Below are 11,951 nucleotides of genomic sequence, written 5' to 3'. Positions count from 1 at the left end.
TTCACAGTGTTCAATTGATCTATTAAAAAAAATAAAATTGCATTCCAAAATGCCAGATAAAGAGGAAACATTTGCCCAAATTGACAAAAATGTCCATAATGATGCATGAGGGTTAAAGAGGTCATATTATGCCCTTTTTGGGGTTCGTATATTTAATCTATGTACCTACTTTTGTATGTTCACAATAGCTAAAGTCCAAAAAAATATGTTTTCATGTACTGCTCCTCCTTGCTCCCTCTACGCTCTGAGTCCGTCAGCTACGCTCTGCTGTGCCCACACTGTTAGACCCCACATGGGCCAAGTCTGCTCTGATTGGTCTGCTGAGCCGCTCTGTCGTTATTGGTCAGTTGCTCAGCACGCGTCTTGGAAATTTCAACATGAGCTGCAGGGCTTGCCACAACGAGCCAATGGACTTAGATCAGTGATCTCACACTGACTATGACGCCGCACTGACACATTTTTATCGAGGGGGGCTAGAACCGAGCGTTACATGCAGCTAATGCTACAGCTAACAGGAGGAGGTAGGAGAAGCCGCGTTTCCGCAGACTTTAAATTTTTGCACATAGATGTGCCTAAACATGCACAGGACACTTGGAAAACACACTAAAGAGCATATAAAACCAGAAAAAGCAGAATATGGGACCTTTAAAGTTTATTGTTTGGGCTGCTGTTGGGAAAGTCCATTCATCAAACAAAATCCGCATTTTCTCCGTCGGAAACACCTTACTTCCTGTACTGTGTTGTTGGGTACACTTGTTTTAATTACGTTGCTGCCTCAAAAGAAAGGTGTACCTTACCTTTCTTTGTAGCCACCCACCGTCGGACAAGCCCTGAAGTACAACAAACACTCAAACACTCCAAACGGATGACCAATGGACTCTTGTCAGGAATCTTTGCCGGCATGTTAAAAGGAGCTGTAATTGGCTGTCAAGCAGTCAATCCACTGCGAATGTATCCAATCATTTTTCAAGTTTGGTTGCATGCGAGCTGAGTGAACGTCGCGCCATCGTCGCGCTGACTCGGGTAAAGAAACTGCTGGCCTGGAAAATGTTGTGTTATCGCCATAATTATTAAGCTGCTGGAGAATTTTTGGACAGATTGTGCTATTTTGGTGACATCCAAGGAAACCAGTGACATCTCTAACTAATTACTCCCATGAGCTCCCATAAGGTAGGCTTAACAGTTTTACCTAGCTGTCTTAAATAGGATATAATGCAGGTGTTGAGATCAGCAGGTTTCTTGAATGCTTATGAACATATTGTAATCAATCTTTACAACTTTTGAACTGCTGTAGTTAAGGATGTTTTCCACGCTTTATACAAAAACTTTTAAAAAACAATTCAGGATATGTGAAATAAAAATAGAGAAGGACAATTTATGATGGTTAAGCTAACTCGCGGATGGCTGTAGCTTCTCATGTCAATTTTTAAATGTACTACACATGTAGTGTGTGTCTACTAGCAGGTGACAAAACTATTCAGACTACTGAGAATAGATTTGAATATTTCCAATTATAGAGAGACATCACATAGGGAAGTGCAATTAATTATTTAGCTCTTAGTTTCTCCTGTGTTCCTCTGCTGTTGGTTATTAGTTGTGATATTCTGTTCACCTTAGTGTACAGTGCCAATTATTTTACTGGGGAAATGTCAGTGTCTTGCAGAGAGTTAACGACCCTTTTCCTTGTTAGGCGTGTGTGCCAACTTAGCCTCAGATGTTGTTATAAAATATTGACAACATGTCTTGCAGCACATTTCACTGATGCCAATATCCTCTAGTTATACTGTGCTTGTCATTCTGACCAGCCATGTAGAAATGATGTTGCGATTATGTTGCAATGTGAGGAAACACAGTCCAGTGTCTGACTGTTGAGGATGTCCTTTTATCAATGTTTCCTTCATCTCTACTGTATTTATCCAAGGTGCTGTGTACTGGAAAAGCAAAACCATTACTCACCTGTTGATCCACCTAAAGTTTTATTACGATACGGTAACCAAGACAACATAGTGCTGATTAGGAAACTCCTCTTTAAGTTTTTCAAGATGTTTTTTTTTTTTTTTTTTTAATGATTAATCCCTCACTGTGTATTGCTAAATTATTTCTCTAATTGTTTTCAGCCTTCCTGGCGTGAAACAGCATGTTAACATCATTACTGAGGGTATGATTATAGGGCCCCCGTTTTTGTATTGTGGATTGTGAGAATGTAATCTCTCACTTTGTCAAAAACATAGAAATGCACAATAACTCTGGGTGGCACGAAGCCAAACATGCCTGCTTCAATACAGCAGCAAGCCAATCCATGCATTGTGCTACAGAAAAGAAAAAAAAATGTTTTCCCATTTCGAAACCTGAAAAGCAAAGTCTGAGTAAGTTTCAAATCTCTTTCATAGTAAGAGCCTTTGCTTTAAGACCAGCAAAAGATGTGCCGTCTATTAAACCGACAAAGCCAAGGGCACGGCCAAACATATGATCCAAGATGTCAGACAACATGGAACTGACTTCAGAGGAACCTGAAAAGATCTGTTCATTATGCCACCCCTCACATCGTGCATAATACAAAGCCAACATTCATTACTTAGAGTAAATTAGCCCGAGCTGACTCTCTTACATGCCTTGTGTGCTTTCATGTAGGGAGAAGTGTTGAGCCCATGCTGGGTCGGACTTAACTTGGATCTTGTGGAGAATTTCTCATTCTATAATGTGTCCTCCAAATCATCTTTGCGACTGAAAATTAACCAGGAAAAACTGAAGCGCCTGCATGAGTAGGGATTTGTTGGCAAATGTACACCCAAAGGCACGTCTTACATCAAAAGTCGACTTAATTAAACCGATAGAATACAGCGGCGGTGACAGCTCTGTGGTGCTTTGCCTCAGTAAAACTTAACAGCCACTAAAGTTTCTTCTGAGTAATGATTAATGCCTCCAATTTCTGTGATCTGTATTGAGCGTAGCATCATGGGTAATTAAATGATGGTCTACAGAGCACTGACTGCTCTCATAAAATGACAAGGCCATAATTATCACGACGCCTGGTTACCCTCCGACTCAAATACTAATTGTGTATCAATAACCAGGCGGAAGATGTCAGAAAACCAAAACAAGTCGAGCTGTAGGCTAACAGCTGCGACATCACAGTCAATAACGTTAATGTTTCCTCTTTAGTAAAGTTTGAGATCCACTTTTGCTCTACATACAGTGGATATTTATTCATTGAGCATGTTCACAGATTGAAAGGCACTTGTTTAAAGGCATAACAAACAACGAATGTATAACTTGTCTCAAATGTAAATTTACATTGTCAAGTATAAAAACTGCACCGTTAATCCATCAAAATGCAGTAAGCCGACCCTGAAACTTGTTTTTTATTCCCTTGCATTTTATCTTGTAATGAAAAATACACCTGCCAGGCTTGCCGGCAGCTGTATTTAAAAGATTTACTCACTGAATAGTGGCTGCTGTGCATTCTCTTGTAACACCTGAGTGACCAGGAATATAGCTTTCTCCTGTAAATACAATAGCAAACGCGTCGCACCCTTTTAAAGCAGAGGGGAGTGTGTGGAGCCGTTTATCCTCTCTCATTGACTCATAAACAGGTTTCGTTTTCACAACCGGCAGTACCACCTCAAACACAGCGGCACAAATAGATACAATACAGAGAAGTCTCCTCTGGGGACTCTGAGGTTTTCCAGGAGTAAGAGAACTATAATATAGGAGGAAAATATTGATGTTTCCTTTACTACCATTTAAATCAAGCCTGTTATTTTTGTTATTGTTGTCCCTCTCCAAGATGAATCGGGTGATAAAAAGAGACGCCCGCTCTGGTCTCGTTGACATTTTAGGGAGTCCTTTTGGAGCAGTAAAGATGCCCACATGATGGATACCAGAGCTCTATAGACAACAGGAAGACAGCATGAGGGATGCTTATGGATGCAGAGACTGATAAGAAAAAGAAAAAGAAATACAGAGAACAAGAGCAGAACACAGAAAAGAGTAGGGGTGATGGTAACATCAGAATGAAGAACAGTGGAACGACAAGAAACAATAAGCGACAGGCAGAAAAAGTCCAGCAGCAAGAAAACTCCAGGACAGGGTAGAACAGGGAGAGCAACACGCAGGCAGAGGTGTACTGAAGGAGAGACCGAACAGACAGCCACAGCAGCAGCCGTCAACCAGAAAAAGAAAAAAAAAAGTCGACATGTTGACACCCTCTCCTCTTTGTCTCTTTCCTCTCTGTTTTCGGTACACCGGCCTGTAGAGAAGCTCCCCAGAGGAAAGTCTGCGTTTCATGGATCCTGCCACAGCAGCCTCCTCTCTTTTCGGGCTCCCTTCATGAAGCCTCGGTTCTCCTGGGCGCTCTGAGACAGGTAGGGCATCACCTCATTCACCGGCCCATAGGGGACGTACTTATAGACAGGGAAGCCTGCCTGACCTGGGGTTGAGATGGGAGACAAAACAAGAAATAAGAGGCTTTATAGAATATATGGAACAGGTTTTTTTTATTTAAATAAAGAAATTTAAGATTTTTTCAAGTCAGCAATTTCATTGGATTGTTCATCTTAAGGTCAGCATTAGATTCCATTTTTTTGTTTGATTCAAACATAGTTAAAGTAATCATTTGTACGACAATAATAAATTCAATTGCACACTAATATCACACTTGTGCCTACCTCAAACATTACTGTTAATATGACTAAATGTAGCCAGATGTATTGCCCTGCCACGGTACAACATGTTGTGAAATCAATAAACACAATTAGGAAAGATCTTCTCAGAGAGTAAAACATAGACATGAGTGAAGAATCGTAGATCACATTGAAAGAGCATATTTAATTTCAGAATATCGGACTATAGATGTAACGTTTTCTGATGAGAGCATGTTTTTTCATAATTTCGGGAGTGCTCTCTCACATGTTTTCAGTACATTCAAAATGAGTTTCTAATGCAATGCTGCAATGCGTCAATATGTGCCTTTTAAACATAAAATATGTTGAATTTTATTATAATGTTTACACTAAAATATCTAAATTATTTAAAAAAAAACGTAAACCTACGTTATTATTTTGTTGTTGAGTATTTACATTACCTCTAATATTTCTAAAAATTATCAATTATTTCAGTTTATAGTTGTGACACGACATGTCTTGTTGTTCAGGCCGCCCTGACAGAGCTGCCATGACAGACACGTCATGTTTATCATTGCCATGGAAACAGTGGTTGTTGCGTCAAAGACCGCTACATAAGGAAAGGGGAATCGCTTCTAAAAGCTGCCGTACTCTTATTGCTGTGATAAAAAGGTCATGTATATTGTAGCTGGATACATCGTGGGCAAACATATTCTCTTCCTCGGGACGGTTTCGCCCGTTTGTAGCCTATTGACTATGTTCAACTCAGAGTTCGCTTTTATAGCAGGTGTGGGAGGGTGTAGCAGTGAGGACCACTCCCATGATTCCCTGCCAGACTTGACGTCATCTTTTGTTATTGTTATGAATGAGAGCCCCCTGGTGGCGGAATTTACATACTGTGCGTTTAAGGTCAGTTCTGCTTATTGTGAATAAACTAAACAGTTGCTCTCCAGCCTCTAAATCTATTGACTAAGTATGTATGGCTGGAATATTCATTTTCTTTAGCGATGTACATGGGAGCTTAAAGGCAATATTGTGTTTTAGAAAAACCAAAAAAAAATTTGTTCACCCAAACAAAGTCATTATATTGTGGCTGTAAGAATATGGAGTCACATGGGTTTTGCCAAAAAGAATAATGTTGCCTTCCTCCTTGATCTGAGGGATGTAAGATGACATTCAAGCTATATGGAACTTTTTTTTCCTCTCTTGTCCAACTTTTGTCATGACAATTGCGTTTGCTTATTCCAATCATGGAATATGTGGGTAACAAAATCTCAACTCCTGTCGGCTTTATTGCCTGAAACAACATCTTCATTGTTTGGAGATTCAAACACTCCGCTCTGACGGCTCTATCCCCGGAGAAGGCATCAAAGAAACACATGTGCCTGTTTACATCAATACTGGTCAAGGCTGCTTCAACATCAGCTTCACACTGACAGACAACTGCCTGCTGCCGCTGTGTCTGCCTCTGACAAACAAAGTGTTGAGGGCCAGCAGCAATGCTTTGTTAAGACAGCTTGTCAATATGGAGGTGTCCCAGTCCATATGTCACGTTATGGGCTGCAGACTGACTTTCATCTGCTCTTTGTCCAATGCGAGTAGTCTGTGTGGTAAAATATGTGTAGCTCTGAGGTTTTGAGACAGTGTTTAAGGGTTGAGGGTGATGAATACAGATCCTGCAGAGGCTGAATTTAAACTGTCAAAGCATCCTAATGTAGGGCAGGAACACTGGGTGCCTAGTCATCGTTGGTTATGTGAGAGAAGGTGTTTGTGTTTTTCTCACCCAATGGGAAGCTGATCTGATCACACATGCACAGCAGTTGTGCGAAGAACACCTTGTTCCATGTGGGTATATGAGACCCAGCTCATTCATTCTGAATGAGACAAAGACAGAGAGAGGGGGAGAGAGAGAGAGAGAGAGAGAGAGAGAGAGTGTGTGGAGGGGAAGAGGGTGGGACTTCCCTCCCTGGGAAAAATAACTTTGTTTTCTCACAGATGCAAAGCTGTGAAAACACAGATCAATGGTAAGTGTGTTTTCAACAGCTTGTTTGGATAGAATGGAAAGTATAGCTCCTCGAGGTGTGTTTCACTGTACCCTCATTGTGAGAAGCCATTATCTTAAATATTGTCTTTGAAATACTGGTGTGTTTTCTCCGGGAAGTGGGAGTTATCATTATTGCCCTTTACTAAGGATTCATTATTAATATGAATATAAATAATCTGTATTTTATTGCATTCATATTGTGGCTCACAGTATTTCATAACACATCCAAACAAATCTTCCTCATTAGCAGGTAAGATTTATAGTGTGTTTCAGGTTTATCTCGACCATGAAAAACACTGAAAATATTTACCAGCAGTCTGAACACATCCAATCATGATAGATTTTAGCTTTCTCCTACTCCACCAGTAGACATTCTGTTTTGAATATCAAACCTTACTTTAACACATCTGTCAAAAGTGTGTCTGTCTGTTATTTTCCTGAAAATCTAGGGGTACACTAGAGGATGGCCTTTATGCTGAGCATTGATCTCCACAGAGGGGTTTCTTTGAGTTTCCTGATTCTAGGATGGTACAATTATTTTAGCAAATAGCAGTCCTGGACGTGGATGTTATTCTGTAACTTGTACAGGGATAAATCTACAAGGTAAAAGCAGACTTGTGTTGAACTTAGACACAACAACATCTTTTGAGACGTTACACTTTATCCCTCTTTTTGCTTTCAGAGGGGGCCAAAACCAAATCAGAATGTCACAGGTAAAGGAAAAGGGTATTCATGCAGTGTTGCTATGGTAATAGTTGACAGCATGCTTGAATATGAGTGAGGGAGGCACAATAACAAATCAAAGGTGTCATTTGTATTCAGAGTCAAATATCCTCGATAAAGGATATGGTAATTGAATTTGTTGTAGTTAAGGACAGTTGAACTTATAACACTGTTGTTGATTTTAAATTACCTCAAAATAAACTCTCTTTTGATGGCTGCATGCCATGAAAAAAAAATGATGGGCTGCAGCTCTCAGCAGACTGACATTAGTGATGCAGAGGAAGTACAACAGAGCAAAGCATCTCTTCTTGAACACCTAAGTAGTGTTAGCTCAAGGTCAGAATCCACAATTGGCAGAGAAGTGAGACCAAAGTATGAATTATGTGTTTGCACACAGAGCCAGTGTGAAGTAGAGGATAAAACTTAAAAGATATTTGTAAAGATTCAAGTCAAAAATACAAAAACAAATTAACTCCCAGTGAAATTATTATCATCCTTTTTAACGATATTATTCATATTCTGTTAAAAAGTTCTAATTACACATACTTCCATTCATAACATGCATTATTGTGAGATGAAAATAACATCACTATTAGCTGATGCTAATTATTCCAGATTAGGGCAAATTAATGCAAACATTCTCAAATTGAGTCTTCCACGTGTTATAAATATGGAAACCATGAAAAGCAAAGTAATGTTTGCATAAACCTGCTTGAATGGAATTCTTAAATGGAATACTAATCTTTGGTACAATGTTTAAATCATCAAGGTCTTTATTTGTTTTATTGCAAAACCATAAAATAGAGGATTTTTTTGGCACTTCAGGAGGCCTATGGCAATATTGCTATAGCATGTTTATACCAATAATTGTCTTACTTTAAATGCTTACTGCTTGCAAATTTTCAACAAATATCATTGTGTGTTTTGTTTTGAATGATCAGCTTTTGGTAGTTAATGAATGTGTATCTTGGCTAAAGACGTCCATACACTGAAATATCCTCTCCTTTTGCTTCTCCTCATCCGCAGTAAACATCAGCAACAGAGGCTGGAGCTCACCTGACTGACTTTACAACCAAAAAGAGAGAGCTCCATGTGACGCTAATGAACGGAATGTGACACAGAATGACACCTATTGCTTCTTACTACCCAACATCTGTCATCTGTAATCCACGGTCCTCAGATCTCATAAGGGCTTCTTGACAGCGAGACATCAACACGTTAAAACTTATAGATTACATCAGATTTTGTCTAACTTTATATTTCAGCTACGGCCAGATTTATGTAAAATGTCTTTTCATGAATGTGTACCAACAGACTCATTGATGCATCAATACATTGAAGCACCCACCAAAACATGACAGCTGTAGACAGTGAATTTCAATTTATTCCTTATAATTCAAAATCAGTTCAAAGCAGGTGCAGCTCATACTAAAAAAAACCTCCCTGCCTTACATTTGATTTTCTTTAAAAAATCTCCAGCTGGTTAAGAATGATGTTTAAAGACTGGAATTTTTTTAATACCTTATTTTATTTGAATACCCTCCTCTCTCAGTGTCTCACGCTACTAACCTCTGTATTTGAGACACATATAACAGGTCTGATGTATTGCTTCGGTCATCTCTTAGGTCGTTCCAGTCGAGCATATTAATGATTCTGTCAAGACATAGGATACAAAGGTTAAGTGTTATGGCAACAGCAGACTGGTGAATCTTAAATATTCACTAATATTAAGGTCATGTCTCTATCTTTCAGTCACTCTGAACCCTGATATGTGTTTGTAGATTTATTTTAAATTGTTATAGAAAAAAAAGTTGCTGTGTCACAGATCGTGTGACCTCTAAAACGGATCAGTTATATATTAAGAAAGATATTATGTGTTATACTCTGAATGAGCATCATATGCATAATGTGATTAAAACACATTTGTTTTGCATGTTGGGAAATGAGTGCTGATAATTATATGGTTTAAGGTTGAAAAATATATAAAAAGTACTAAATAATATAATACGATTGCAAAATATTTTAGGATTCATAAGATGGTTTCATATTTTGTACTGAATTAATTTTCCTCTAAATTGTCTGGAGTATAATTAAATATTTTCCTCACATCAGACCACACTGACATTGTTAATGAAGATATTTTCAGTTTGTGTTCAAGCTTAGCCAAAAGAGGAATTGTTCTTTCCACTAAACCAGACGTAGAAGTCACCCTTTTCACCCAATTTGTTCAGGAATTGATAGATGGAGAAAAATATCAAACGTACTGCAAAGCAGACAGTGTAACAATATCCTCCTACTGTGTTGGAAATAGGAGTGCAGAGGTGACCTATAACCGTGGATGTAACATCTGTTGAGGTAACAGTATAATTAATGTTCACCTGCAGAACAGAAGTTATAAAATTCTACCTGCAATTGTTTCAGCTCCGGTCTTCAGTCGTCAGTGCTCTTACACCTCCATGTCATCTGTCCCCTGCTGTGATGCCAGGAATGTAAAAAAAAAAAAAACTGTCGCCATTTCACCAGCCCCTCTGTGAACTGGAGCTCAAAGAAAGAAAGCATGGTGTCAGTTCACCACACCCTAGCCCCAAGAGTTCCTGCTAAATCAACTAATTAACCTTTAATCATTCTTCAGTGTCCACCAGAAGCTTAGGTCGTCCATTTTAATGGCAGTTAAACCCTCTATTGCACTCCCACCTAGAGGATGAACTGACTTCAGTCAGTATTTTGAACTACATCAAACGATAAAAAGACAAAAGCTCAAAGATGCCACATACCAAAAGCCACAGGAATGCCCCAACCCAAATCTACATCAGCTTTTGTAGATGAAAGTAATAGAAATGATTGTATATATAGCAAATTAAAATATTTTCCATGAAATCTCTTGATATTTGATTTTGATTGAGTTGCTTAAGCTCACATATCAGATGTCTAAACTTGGCTGCAGTTGGCTTTCACTTTTTCTGTGTTTTGTGTTGAAGGGGAATCTAAGCTCTGTAATTGTATAGCAAAAGGCAATGCCTATTATAAATTTATATTTTCTGATTCAATGAAGGTATATGTCTTATGCATGGCATTAGTAAAGGATTATTGATTATTACTACATATTATTAAAAATGATAGCTAGATCTTTAAAATAAAAATAAAAAATCTGTTATTATTAGGGGTGCTGAGATGAAATTCAGATGTGCTGAAACACCCCTATAAAGGGTAGATATCAACTATGCCAGTTGCCTATATGCATTTGATGAAGGTCCCCATATCCTGTCACATTTGGCCTCATCGCTGTAGAAATGGTTGTGAGCTCGAGCCTCTCCCCCATGATGCTCCCTGAACTGTTTGTGAGCATTTTAATTTTTCTCTCTGCACTCTCGCCTGGAGGTGAAAACAAATTTACATGCTCATTACTTCTAATTACATCACTTTTTCCCCTAAAAAATAACAAAAACAAGGCAACCTACCTATGTTCTTTTTCTCTGCAGCAGATGCAAATGAGCCAAATGATCAGAATTACAAAAGGTTAAAATTAGTTTATCCTTGCGGGATGCGTTAGAAAAATAAGTTTCATCAGAATTGAAGCAAATGTCAATTATGTTACAGTTTATTTTTGGAAAACTTGCACTTTTATTAAAACATGTTGGACCTGGGGCGCTGGTGGCGCAGTGGTTAGTGCACATGTCCCATATATGGAGGCTATAGTCCTCAACGCGGGCAGGTTCAAATCCAACCTGTGGCTCCTTTCCCATGTCATTCCCCACTCTCTCTCTCTCTCCCTGATTTCCATTTCTATCCACTGTCGTATCTATCCAATAAAGGCACAAAAAGCAAAAAACAAACAAAAAAAAAACCATGATGTACCTGTGGCAGTGGCGTGCCAGAATCTGACATTATGTCGAGTGACCCTACACAATATAAGCTGAACTGTCCTGTTGTCAGCCTGCTGAATCTCCAGAGAGGGCAGTTGTAACGTCACAGCACACTTGACCTACCCCCCCTGCCCTTTTATGTATGAACCAAAATCTAATTCTATGTTTAAGACTAAACGGAAGTTACATTCAAATGTAATAATGATATTCAAAATAATTGTTCAGTGCAGCTCTAAAAGCTAGAGAGAGACCAATATCTGAGTTTTATGTAGCATTGAATTACTTTAGTGAGTGTTGTTCTGAGTCCAGATGAGGTTTAGCCTTTTTCATGATTTATATTCAGATGCGTTCTATGTTGTACTGCCAAAAATTCAAATTGTGCTAAAAGCACTGATTATTAGTTATCTTTTGGCACACAAACACATTCTGATAGATTGTGGCAGCTGGCATAAATTATTCTTATTTGGAACCCTTTTACAAAATTTCAGAACAGGCCCTCTAAAAAACAGCATTTAAAATAAAATTAGGGTTATGTATATTTAATTTACATTGACTTTATTCGACTGAAGCATTGCATTTCTATTATCATGCTCCCAACACCGCGCCAGGTTTTGCCTGTTTTCCCTTATATCTTCTTCCTGTTTCAGAGAACTGAGCAATGCTGTTGTTGATATCTTGACAGATCACAGTAGTGCCTGT

The sequence above is a fragment of the Labrus mixtus genome, chromosome 5 (genome assembly GCF_963584025.1).
Source record: "Labrus mixtus chromosome 5, fLabMix1.1, whole genome shotgun sequence".
In the NCBI taxonomy this organism is placed as follows: domain Eukaryota; kingdom Metazoa; phylum Chordata; class Actinopteri; order Labriformes; family Labridae; genus Labrus; species Labrus mixtus.
The sequence above is the reverse complement of the archived record's forward strand: the minus strand, read 5'-3'. Positions refer to the sequence as shown.